Source organism: Zeus faber (genome assembly GCF_960531495.2).
Source record: "Zeus faber genome assembly, chromosome: 19".
In the NCBI taxonomy this organism is placed as follows: domain Eukaryota; kingdom Metazoa; phylum Chordata; class Actinopteri; order Zeiformes; family Zeidae; genus Zeus; species Zeus faber.
The window spans coordinates 17,345,948-17,357,704 of NC_137206.1; the positions used below are offsets into that span (position 1 = coordinate 17,345,948).

The following is an 11,757-nucleotide window of genomic DNA, read 5'->3' on the forward strand; positions in this document are numbered from 1 at the left end:
AAGTGTAAAATATCCCCTCGAGTCATTGATGGTTATCATTCAGTACAATTAATTGTAGTGAGCATAGGTATTTCGTCACTTGGTGTGCGCTTTTGTTTTGTATACACTCTTGGCAAAGTGCTCAGGTGGATTCAGGGACCAGAAATCGCTGGAAAAGTACCCACGGTGAGCATGGCTGCATGTTCGTACAAGGTCAGAGAGATGTGGAAAACCAAATGTGGTAAAAAGGTTGACATTACCATAACAAAAAAAAAAATGTTCTAGAAATATTGTTGTTTTCCGGAGGCTTTGGTAAGAGAAATTCACCGGACGCAAAACATGTTGGCAGGTCTTTGGCTGAGTCGTTTATGTATGACTTTGGCTTGGTACAAGTTGAACAGGCTTCTATACATCTGTGGGATGGACAAGGGGCTTTTATGCCAGGGCAGAGTTGGAGGACCAGGGAACACATTGTTTCTACTTCCTCATTGTTTTGCAGGATTAGCTCTAATGACCCTTTAAATGAGCCTTTACTGTACTCATCGGGGTTAAGCTGGGGGAAGAATATTGGGAATGGATGGGAAGAAAGTAAAGGGCCCGGCGGTTCAAAGGGACCAAACAAAAAGGCCACTATGGACTTTTCAGTATGAAAACGCAGCTGCCAGAGATGTAAAAAATGTGCAATTTTCAGATTAATGACCATCAGCACTAGGGACCTTTATCAAACCTCAACACCCAACTAGTCTTGACTTTAATTTTTTTTTCCCCTCAACATTTGGAGAAAATTGACAATATGCTCTTCTATAGAATCCGAGGGAAGCTCCAAATAATGTTGTCATGGCTTTGTAGACAAGTGTGCTTTGTGTTTAGCTGCCTGGAGTAGTTGCCACTGCTACAGCCCATTCAGCACAGAGCCGTTTGGTCGGTTTATTGGTTGAAGGTTCGTTCCTGCGGTTGGGGCCTCAAACCACACACCCTCCTGCGCACTGACCGTCCCCTGAGCCATGTCGCAATATGGCTTTGATCGTGGCTAGTTTAACCTAACCTCAGCTACCTGGGGCTACCCACAAACATGGGTTAAGGGGGAGGCAAACCTGGGGGAATGGGGCGCAGGGGTTGCTCAGAAGGCAGAAGGGAAGCGTTTAAAGCCAAGTGGAAGCAATGCAGAGAGATCGACCTGCACATTTTTTCCACTATGGCAGACAGGTTACATCAGGCTTGGGCCATCTTCATTCAGTGGCGGGCTGCTGGCTGGCATGTTTAACAGTCATTTGAGAACAATAGAGGCTAAAAGGTATGCCAGAGGAAGAAATTCTTCAGTAAAAGAACATTGATTGATGGGCATGAGTGCACAAATCCCTGAAAGAAATGGGCGGAGATGATAGAATTCCGTAACCTGTCCTTGGACTTTGGTTCTCGTTTGAGTTAACGCCGTGGGATGGGAGGTTAGGGGGTTCAAATTCCCAAAACAAAATGCTAGTCAAACCCAAACCAGATGCCATGGCCTCCTAAAGTAAATCAGCCATATAAAAGCCTATGCCATTAGGGACAATGGCCATTTTAAAGCACCTCAAATTCCCTGTCTTTCGACTTTGTTTTCTCTCAGTCTGTTTGCACAGACCATCTCCAGGGCAGACAAGTCACAAAGGAACAATGACAAGGAGTGGGGAATTAAATTCTGATGGCATAGTTTGAATTCTATAGGCTGAACTGAGGCCATGCGGTGAAAGACCACTGGTAAAAGCTGTATGTGACTTTGTAAGTGGTGTAAGCAGAAATAAGAAGGAAGGATGATGGAAAGAAATAAATGCAGTCGAGAAGACACACATGCAAACAGATAGACGTAAACACGACATATAGAAGTGCACCTTAAATGTTTCTTGAGACCAGCTCTCTTTGTCCATGCAGTCGGATTAGTCCCACTCAATTTCTGAGGGGAAAAAATAATTACCCAGTGGCCTTAGATTAATATTGAGGTTTGTCTAAATGTTCCTCTAATCCAAGAGAATTTGGCCTCTCTGCCACCATGGGGCTTGACGAGGGCTTTTATACTGAGGAGGGCCTGTGTTAGGAGCCACAAGCCAGGGGCAGATCACGGTAGCCGCCAAGAAACACCCGTCAGCCACACCAAACACGCTGAAGGGGAGCTCTGTCCCAATACGCTAACTTGGCCGCATGTACACACTGGGAAAGGGCTCATACCTCCTACCTGTTTTCAGACTCTTAAGACCACCGATTTATTTGACCAAAACGGCCAAATCAATGTGGGATCTATGACCGAAAACTCCGATGAGAAAATCAGAGGTGGAAGATCACAAGCGGAGTTCAGTCCTCGTCGGATCTTCGCCTCGCAGCCACTCGGACGTTTGAAGCAAGGAGTCTCGTTGCCTCAAGTTGTGGATCTGAACACGGACCCGATCACTTTAAGTAAAGGAGAAGAATGTCCTTGATTCAGTGAAATGTGAACCTGGATTGAGTTCATGCGCTGCCTTGATTTAAACCCCAGGTCTGTGTGTGCCTGAGCTGGTGAGAGACCCTTTGTGGGGCTAAGGTTGCCAGGCCACCCCTTCATTAATTATGGATGCATGTAAATATATAATGAAATAAACCTCGAGTCCCACAGGCTTCAAAGTAAAAGGGGCTTGAGGACCACCAGGTGGTCCTGTGGGAATAAAGAAGTGCTTTTGGGAATGTTGAAAAATGGGGAATTATGAAAAACACACACACACAATTGTGTGTGTATGTGAGCACTTGCATTTATGTACAACATATAAGTATATAATAACTTAACGTCCTGTAAAAGTATGAGCAGCGTTTTTTTTCCCAGTCATCATGCTTGTATAAGAGAAAAAAATATATAGCTGGTGGACAAGTAACGCCATAAAATTGCCTGTGGGTCTTTCAGATTTATGTTAAGTGCTCCGCGATATTTTGTTAGCTCCCAACTCTTTAGTGTTTATTCATTTGTCTTCCTAATTGCCCTTCAGAAATCTGGTCTATCAAGAGGAGGATAATTTCATTACTGTGGTTAGGCCCTGACAAGCAGAGAGACAGATGGGAATGGGAGCAAATGAGAAAGAGAGATAGCAAATGGAATGGAAAACCACCCCAATGATCCAGGCCTTTGATTTACCGAGCGATGTGAAAACATTGGGTCACAATCGGAGGAATAACAGAATAACAGGCTCCGTGACACGGCATGCGCCTGGAGCAAATGCTTCGCCGTCGGAGCTATTTCGAGCCGTGAATGGAAACTATTAGCGATAGAGGAACCACGCTGAATAAAACGCGGCGCATTGATATTCCTTCAGGCCATCTTGTCAGAACCCACACTGACATCAAAAATGCAATATCAAGCTGCAACAGAGAGAGAGCGAGAGAGAGAGAGCGAGATGGAGGGAGAACTGCCTGCTCTCTCATGGGTGGCTTTCAAAATCTTTTTGACAAGACAAATATACTCCAGATAAATAATGATTTTTCGCCCACAGTAGAGAGCTATGGCAAATTGCTTGGGCAGTGAGGTCATTTCTGAAAAATAACGAGATTGACTTCACCTCCGTGAAATCTGCAGCACGGTGGCACCGAGGCCCATTCGGAGCATTGTGTCAGGAGTTTTAATTGTATCTTCTATAGGTTCACTATAACCACTGCAATTGCGCTGGAATGTTTTCGCATCACCTACCGGCTCTAAGACGGTGCGGTGGAGCCCAAAATCCGTTCAGCTTAAACCCCCGCCCGTTCACGTAGAACTGGAATACGAATTCACAGTAAAACATTACCGGGCAAAACAAAAAAGTGAGTTACAAGTCATTAGGAAGAAATGGCTTTCTTTTTTTCCTCTGAGTGTGGGTTATTCATTTACAGGGAGTGAAAGAAAAGTGCGGGGCTGCTCAACTCGTATAAAGAATTAATGACCGAGGTGAACACGGCGGTGATTAATGTGTGCGTCTTCTGGACCACTCGGCGAACACATTTGTTAAAGGCAGGATGATTGTTTTCTCATATAATTCAGAAAATTGGACTCTAGCGTGTGTGTGAGTGTGCGTGCACGTGTGTGTGTGCGTGTGTGTGTGTGTGCCCGCGTGTGTGACAGAAAACATGACCTCACATTTCTATGTTTTTACCTTACCAATTTAACTTAATATAGAGTCCGATTTGTTCATATCGCACGACAAGCCACTAGACCAAGCACATTGACGTCTCAGCAAGGTCAAATGATTCCGAACGGCGAATAAAAGAATCATTTTGAGAGAGGAAAATCCAAACACACACACACACACACACACACACACACACAAAAATGTAAAAAGAAAAAAAAAAAAAGCCCCCAAGCTGGTGGCCCGTGGAAGTGGATTCCACAGCTCGGTGTGCCACTACCTTGCAGGGTGTGAGGGTAGCACAGCCACTGCTGCTACTGCTGCAGGCGCATGAAACACAAACCCCCACCCCCCAAAATGTAAAGCATGTGCAGGCGTATTCTGCGGAAACTGTAGACAAACATAGACCCTGAGAAGCAGCCTGCGTGACCCTGGACACCCATAAACAAACTTTTCCATGACTGCGACACAGCAGCGCACCATAAAGCTCGTAAAAAAAAAAATGCGCCTCGCCTGACGGCACCTGCGCTTTGGCCTTGGTTACAGTCCCTTTACGTGGAGATCCATGCGTGCATGCATGCGTGTGTGTGTGTGTGTGTCTGTGTGTTCTATGCTCTCCTTGTGTGCTAAGTCTCTGCATCACATCCCTTTCCATATCTCTTACACATGCACGCATGCACGCACACACACACACACACACACACACACACACACACACACACACACACACACACACACACACACACACACACACACACACACACACACACACACAAGAGTCAGAATCAGTCAGACAAGCATTCACACACAGACAGACACACCTAACCTGTAATTTGTATGAAAGGGGGCTCACCTTTCCCTTGCCTCCGGCTCAATGTGTGTGGCTCTCTGAAAAGCAGCAGTAACAGCATTTGCAATTCCATTAACGTCATATTTTCTGGCAAAGAGCCCAGGGTCTTCCTCTGTCCAAAATAGGAGATTTCGCGGAATGACGGCGATTCGTACACTCGTACTTCACAAAAATCGGGATATCGGGAGCACAGGACGGTGTCAGTCCCAAACGGCGTCGGTCCGCTTACTTGTTCTGGAGGAGGCGACGCAGACAGAACTGGCGAACCGTTTTGGCACGAGCTGAAGATGTAGCTGGCCAGAAATTATATAGTGATATAGAAAGCGAAAGATTATAGCCAGCCAAAGATGATATAGCGGGCCAACGATTTATATAGTTAGGCCAAAGATGATGTCGTAGGCCGATGATGAAAGAGGGTCAAAGATGATAAGGTAGGACAAAGATGATATAGAAGGGCAAAGATGATAGAGTATGGTAGGCCAAAGACGATATAGTGAGCCAAAGATGACGCACTATAGTTGGCAGAGATGATATAGTTGGCAGAGATGATATAGCAGGCCAAAGATGACCAAGAATAGTAGGCCAAAGATGAAATAGTAGACCAAAGATGACACAGTATACTGCGCCAAAGACTATACAGTTGGCCAAAGATGAGACAGTAGAGTAGGCCAAAAATGATGAAGTGTGCCAAATATGCCACAGTATAGTACGTATAGTAGGCCAAAGATGACACAGAATAATAGGCCACAGATTGTATAGTGGGCCAAATACGATATATTGTAGTTGGCCGGAGATGATATAGTATAGTAGGCCAAAGATGATATAGTGGGCCAGGGATGTTTTATAACACAACCTGGATACTCTCGATAACCTGGAAATGAATTTAAGCGCAACAGCTTTGTCGACATGCTGCGTCCACATGGTCAGGAAGGAGCGCTGGTCAGAAGAAAACACAACCAGACAGCTGCCACTTCTGTACCACATGGCCACGGGCGTGAGCACACACAGATACACTCGCACACACCCACACATGGAGGCCCATGAGCCCATGAGGCGAGCGCACGTACGCACGCACGCACGCACGCACGCACGCACGCACGCACACACACACACACACACACACACACACACCAACACGCCACCGGCCGGCGAGGGATGAATGTGTTTGTCCGCTCCAGGGGGAGACGTGAAGAAAGGGAGCAGAGGAGCTGAAACAAACGCATGCTGGCTTCTATTAGCAGAGCCGCGTAGCAGGACAGAGGGCCGAGGAAACGTATTCATTCCTCTGCACCCCTCCCTCCATCCCTCCATCCCTCCATCCCTCCATCCCTCCCTCGCTCACCATTATCTCCGTTCTGGAAGGTCGGCAGATGAAAGGGAGAACCGCTCCCCCCCCAGGGGCACCACTTCTCCCTCCGAGCTTACGCCGATGCATCCTGACGGCTGCTTAATTGTACGTGATACCGGCCGGACCCTTTCTCTTTCAAATCTTAAACAGATTGCTTCTCCCCGGAGAGCGGATTACTGGACAACGGAGATGACAAAGCAGGGACAGTGAAGCCCCGCGGGGGGGCAGTCGGGTGGAGGTGGGGGTGGGGGTTGGAGAGTGTTTGTATGCATTTCTGTGTGTGTGAGTGCGCACATATACACACAGCTTGTGTGCGCAAGAGGATTATAGATGTTCGCATGTGCATCAGATGTGCGTGTGACACGTGTGTGTGTGTGTGTGTGTGTGTGTGTGTGTGTGTGTGTGTGTGTGTGTGTGTGTGTGTGTGTGTGTGACAACGTGTGCGCACGCCGGTTGCAGGCGGCTGGATGCCGTTTGTATCCACCGTACACGTCCAAGAGCTCCCTTCATCTCCTCCTCAGAACTCCTCTTTTATCGTCCTGCCCTCCTCCAGACATGTCCACACCTCCCCTCCCCTGACCCATTTCCCCCTCCTCTCCTTTGCCCCCCACCCCCCTCTAAAACCCAGCCGTCGCTCCCTTGCTCCGTCCCTCCTCTCTCTCTCTCCCATATGGAATCCACGTGCGGCAGCATCGCAAAACAAAAGCTGCCCCATCGGACGCGGAAAAAGCCGCGAGATCCTCTTTATTCTGGGTTTGACTCTGATGGAGTGAACCTTCACTGACGTAAAGGCAGACTCTCCCTCCCTCACTCCCTCCCTCCCTCTCTCTCTCTCTCCCTCTCTCTCTCTCTCTCTCTCTCTCTCTCTCTCCCTGCCTCATTCCCACTCCACATTTTTACTCTGCGTCTACGAGTCTAGGTTCTAGTGGAGGGAGACGTCTGCTTGATGTAGAGGTGAGAGAGTTCTGAGGAGGGGGGGGGGAAAAAAAGGGCAGAATTCCTGAGCACAGGTCAGTTGTTTAAACGTAGCAGTCAGGCCTGGAAAAAAAAAACAAAAAAAAAAACGAAGCGGGAAACTGTTTGTTGCTTTCCGCGAAAGAGCCAAGGCTCCCTGGACCGGCAGCGGTGGCGGCGGCGGCGGCGGGGGTTAGGAATTCCTAAACGTATCGAGCTGTGACGTGCCGCTCGCCCGCCCTGACCTCCGCCAACCGGGAAGAGGGACAGAATGTTGACTCTGAGGGGCGCCGTTGCAAACACTCCCAAACACCCTCATGAATGACGTTTCGCTTTCTGCATCTCCGGTGGAGCCAGGGCGTGCGAGGGGACACTGCCTCCGTCAAACGCAAGCGCATAAGTGTGCCGTGAGGGGTCGCCAGTTAATTAATCGGAAAAAAAAAAAAGTGCGCTGTGATAGAAAAAAACAAATAAAAAAGGTTATGAAACGCGGAGCCGTTAAAAGGCGTTGGGCGTTCCCCCTGCGAAAGCTGGCGCTCCTTCCATGGCGATCCCCGAGCGGGCGAGGGACGACGAGGCAACCGAGAAAGTGGCTGACTCATCTAAAGATAGCCTGCGCTCAATCCCGCGTAAATAAAGCATGAAGCCGTGGGGCTCGCTCGCTCGAATACTGGTCATTTCGCAGCGATGGGGACCGTGCAATCTCTCTCTTCCCGGCACTACCGTGCAATCAGGGCCGCTGGGAGCAACGCTATCATTAAGCTGGGGAGATAAACAACTGCTTGGGCGAGAGAGAGAGAGAGAGAGAGAGAGAGAGAGAGAGAGAGAGAGAGAGAGAGATGAGAGAGAGGGGTGGTTTTCGGAAACCTCATCTTAACACAATCACAGCCGTGGCTGCCATGGCTACCGGCGGCTGTGTTTCAAAAAAAGGTAAACCATAAAGATGTCACACTGGTACAGTGGTTGACTGCCCCTACTCTTTCCCTGAACCCCGTCATCGCATCGTTCTCGGTCCGTCGCGGCCATTCCGAAATGCCGAAACTCAATCCTATCTCCTCCCCTCTTCTATTTGTGGATCACGCCAGGTTTGGGCTTTGATATTGCGTCAGTTCCACTCTCGTTCCAGCTCCTTCCTATGAATCATGTCTTTTCCCGCTTGCTCTCTTTGTTTAAAAGGCCACCTATTCTCAGAAGACCGTCGCACGCGGGGAGGGAGGGGACTCGAACCGGGCAAGAGAACCATACAAGGAAGGCAAGGTCTTTCCCCGAACGGGGAATGTCTTTAGAATAACCAAGTCCACCCTGGCTAACATTTTGACATAATAGGCGTGAAAACGCGGCCCCCCGCTGGAGGCTAAAGGCCATTCTATAAACATCACATCTCTCCTCGGTAACTCACAGAAAAGAGGGCAGTGCCACATCAAAACTGTCGTGGCATGTTTCCGATTTGGAGTTCATAAATGAGAAAGACTGGGGGTGGGGAGGGCGGGGGGCGCGGGGGGGTTAAAATACTTTACATGTGTGCCCGTGTCTACGCCACCGCAGCGCTCGCGCGCGTTTTGGGAGGAGAGTCAATCAATCCGACGTCGCGCCTCCGACGGGTACACGCCTTGCGCATAAGGAAATAACGCAGACAGAGTTCCTTTGTGTTCCGTGCATCGCCCACGGTTCTTTATTTATTTCTGCCCATAATGATAAATGTCTCCCGCTCTTGTGTGTCAGTCAGCACCTATGAGGTCACGCAGAGATGTCTGAGAAGTCTGATTCACCGGGGCTGGCATTCCAACACACACACAGACACACACACACACACACACACACACACACACACACAAAGATGCACGCAGGCGGACACACACTCACACACGCAGCACTCAATATCGTGATAAATAAACGCTGACGTTCCTTTCTCATGCTGAGTCATCCGCCTTGCCTATAAGATCGATGCATTAATTCAATCGTGACACGCGAGCCACGTGCACAGACAGGCACACAGACACACAGACACACACACACACACACACACACACACACACACACACACACACCCGGTGGATTCAGCTACTGGAACAACGTTTGTCTTGGCAAGCCTCTGCCCCCCGGAACCTCATTATTTGCACCAGCTGCTCTTGCTGTTGTTTGTAACCCGGCGACGCTAAACTGTTTAAAGGATCTCCCTTCTTTCTCCCCGGTTGGCAGTTAGTGTTGCTCTTAACCCTGCCACAAAGCCGCTTTTCTAGCCACTTGGTCGTGTAATCAGAAATTGAATCTAAACATTGCCGGCCGGGCCTGGGGAGGATCAAAATCGCGGCGTGGACTTATCCGATTTCGATTTGAGAGTTTTTAATGATTGTGAAGACCTCCCTTTTGACGACACACACACACACACACACGGACCAGATTGGCCAACGCATGGAGGTTTTAAAACCAGCCTGTTATATTTAACACAAATCGTGCCTTGTGAAACCCAACGGCTGTGAAGAGGAACACAGCGTGATCGGGTGCCTTTAAAACACGTTCAACGGGGGCAGAACTCGGAGCCAGCGACATGGATTTCACAAACTGAAACAGAGCCGTTGGAATAAACCGAGGCCATTGTGTTGTTAGGGGACTCGGCCAAGACTCACCCAGGGCTGGAGTGTGTTGTGCTCTGTTACTGAATATTTGAGGTACGCTATACCGTCAAACGCATTGCAAATACCTTCAGGAAAAAAAAGGTCTGTGGGTCAGGAAAAATCCCAAATAACATATCAACTGTCACTGCAATCAATTCATTACACTATTCTGTCAAACAGCCACTGTCATGTCAGTGTATTGATATATAGAATGGTATCTTGAGCCATAATCAGAAATACTGGATCGTGACCCTTTGTGTTGAAATCGACCGAATGGAATCGCGGGATCAAGCCCGATGCCCGGCACCTACGATCCACTCTGTCAGAAACATCACGCGAGACGGACGGGAACCATCCACCGGGCCGGTTTCGAGGTGCGGCCGCGGCACGAACGCACCATCCACACCCTGAAGCCCCCTCAAGCCAGGTATAAATCCTACACGCCATCTCCCCCACCCGACTGGAGCGAAACAGCTGAGGTGCCCCCGCGTCGCTCCCTCGCCCTGACAGGTTGGACGGTAAAAAAAAACAACACAACGCTCCTCGACAACCAACTCCATTTAGGCCCGCGGTGACGCCGTCCGCCCCGGGGTGCGCTCCCCTTTAGATTTATGAAATGTCTTAACAGAGTTGAAGGTGGAGGGCTGGAGGGGTGGAGGGGTGGGGTGTCAAATGCCACACTGCGATTTGGGAATGGGGATGAACGCAACTGGTGGAGGTGGTGGAGGTGGTAGTGGGGTTTAAGCATTTTTACGTTTTTTTTCCCCCTATTTTAAGCACGGGCAAAACCAATAATTATAATAAAAGAAACAAACTCTTGACCAAAGAAGATGAATGGCTTTCTTGCTGAGTTCCCACTGAGAGAAATAATTAGCCGTCTATGACTAAGACTGGTGAACAGATGTCTTTAAATCTGGTGCGACATCCCACGTCACCGCGCGTCTGGGGATGATGCACAAGCCCCCAACCCCGACGGCACGGGCGCGTCACGGGCGCGCACCGTGGTTGTGATCCACTAGAGGACAAACCGCGCCGCCCAAAACAAAACAAAAAAGGGAAATAGAACAGAAATCAACAAGCGGTTGTTTATGGGCACCGTGGGAAACTTGAGGTGGGGTGGAAAGAAGAAAAAATAAAAAATTAAAAAAAAAATCACATCAATGGAATGTAGCCGCAGTCGGATCCCCGGAGTCGGAGGGAATTCCTGTCATTCGGTGGGAAAACTGTGGAGCGCGGCGCGCACGGAGGGCTGCCGCTGCCGCTGCTGCACCGGCATTACCAACTCCTCGCCCAGAACTACCCCGACAACAGAACCGGGCGAAATCTAACAGCGACTAGGACTGACACGCACGCACGGAAGGCAGGAAAATTGAATTAAAAAATAAAAAAAAAACAAAAAAAAAACATCATAGTAAATCAATAAATGAAGTTGCACATTACCTGGAGGGGAGCTGGAGAGTGGGAGAGCGGCCGGGCGAGAGGAGAGGAGGGACGGCTCGGAATCCTTTCTCTCTCTCTCTCTCTCCTCTCTCTCACACACACACACACACACACACACGTGCCCACACACACACACACACACACTCTCTCTCGCTCTCTCTCTCTCTCTCTCTCTCTCTGCGGAGTCTTCCCTGGCTCGTCCTCCACTTACAGAAGAGAGAGGTCTCTGAGTCTCCGGGACTCCGGGTTCGGGGTAGAAGAGTAAAAAGAGCGGTGGGAGTGGGAGTGGGTGGGTTGGGTTGGGTGGGTTGGGTGGGTGGGTGTGGTGGAGGTGGTGGTTGGGGGTGGGTGGGGTGTTGGGGTGGGGGGGGGGGACCACACAGCTCCTGGAAGAAGACAACCTCGCTCCCCCTTCTAATCCTCTATCCGATGTGATGACACTCTCTAACCTCGAACCATCTGTTGAAACACGTC

The 11,757-nt window shown here is 49.3% G+C and overlaps 1 protein-coding gene across 3 annotated transcripts in view; it reads right to left on the reverse strand.

Moving 5' to 3' along the window:
- sulf1 (sulfatase 1) overlaps positions 1-11,427 on the reverse strand; it is a 41,810-nt gene extending 30,383 nt beyond the window's left edge. For all 3 annotated transcript variants that reach the window (XM_080020530.1, XM_080020529.1, XM_080020528.1), the window contains exon 1: positions 11,284-11,427. The gene's annotated coding sequence lies outside the window, so the exon portion shown is untranslated. The remainder of the gene's footprint in view (positions 1-11,283) is intronic.
- Between the last annotated feature and the right edge of the window lie 330 nt (positions 11,428-11,757).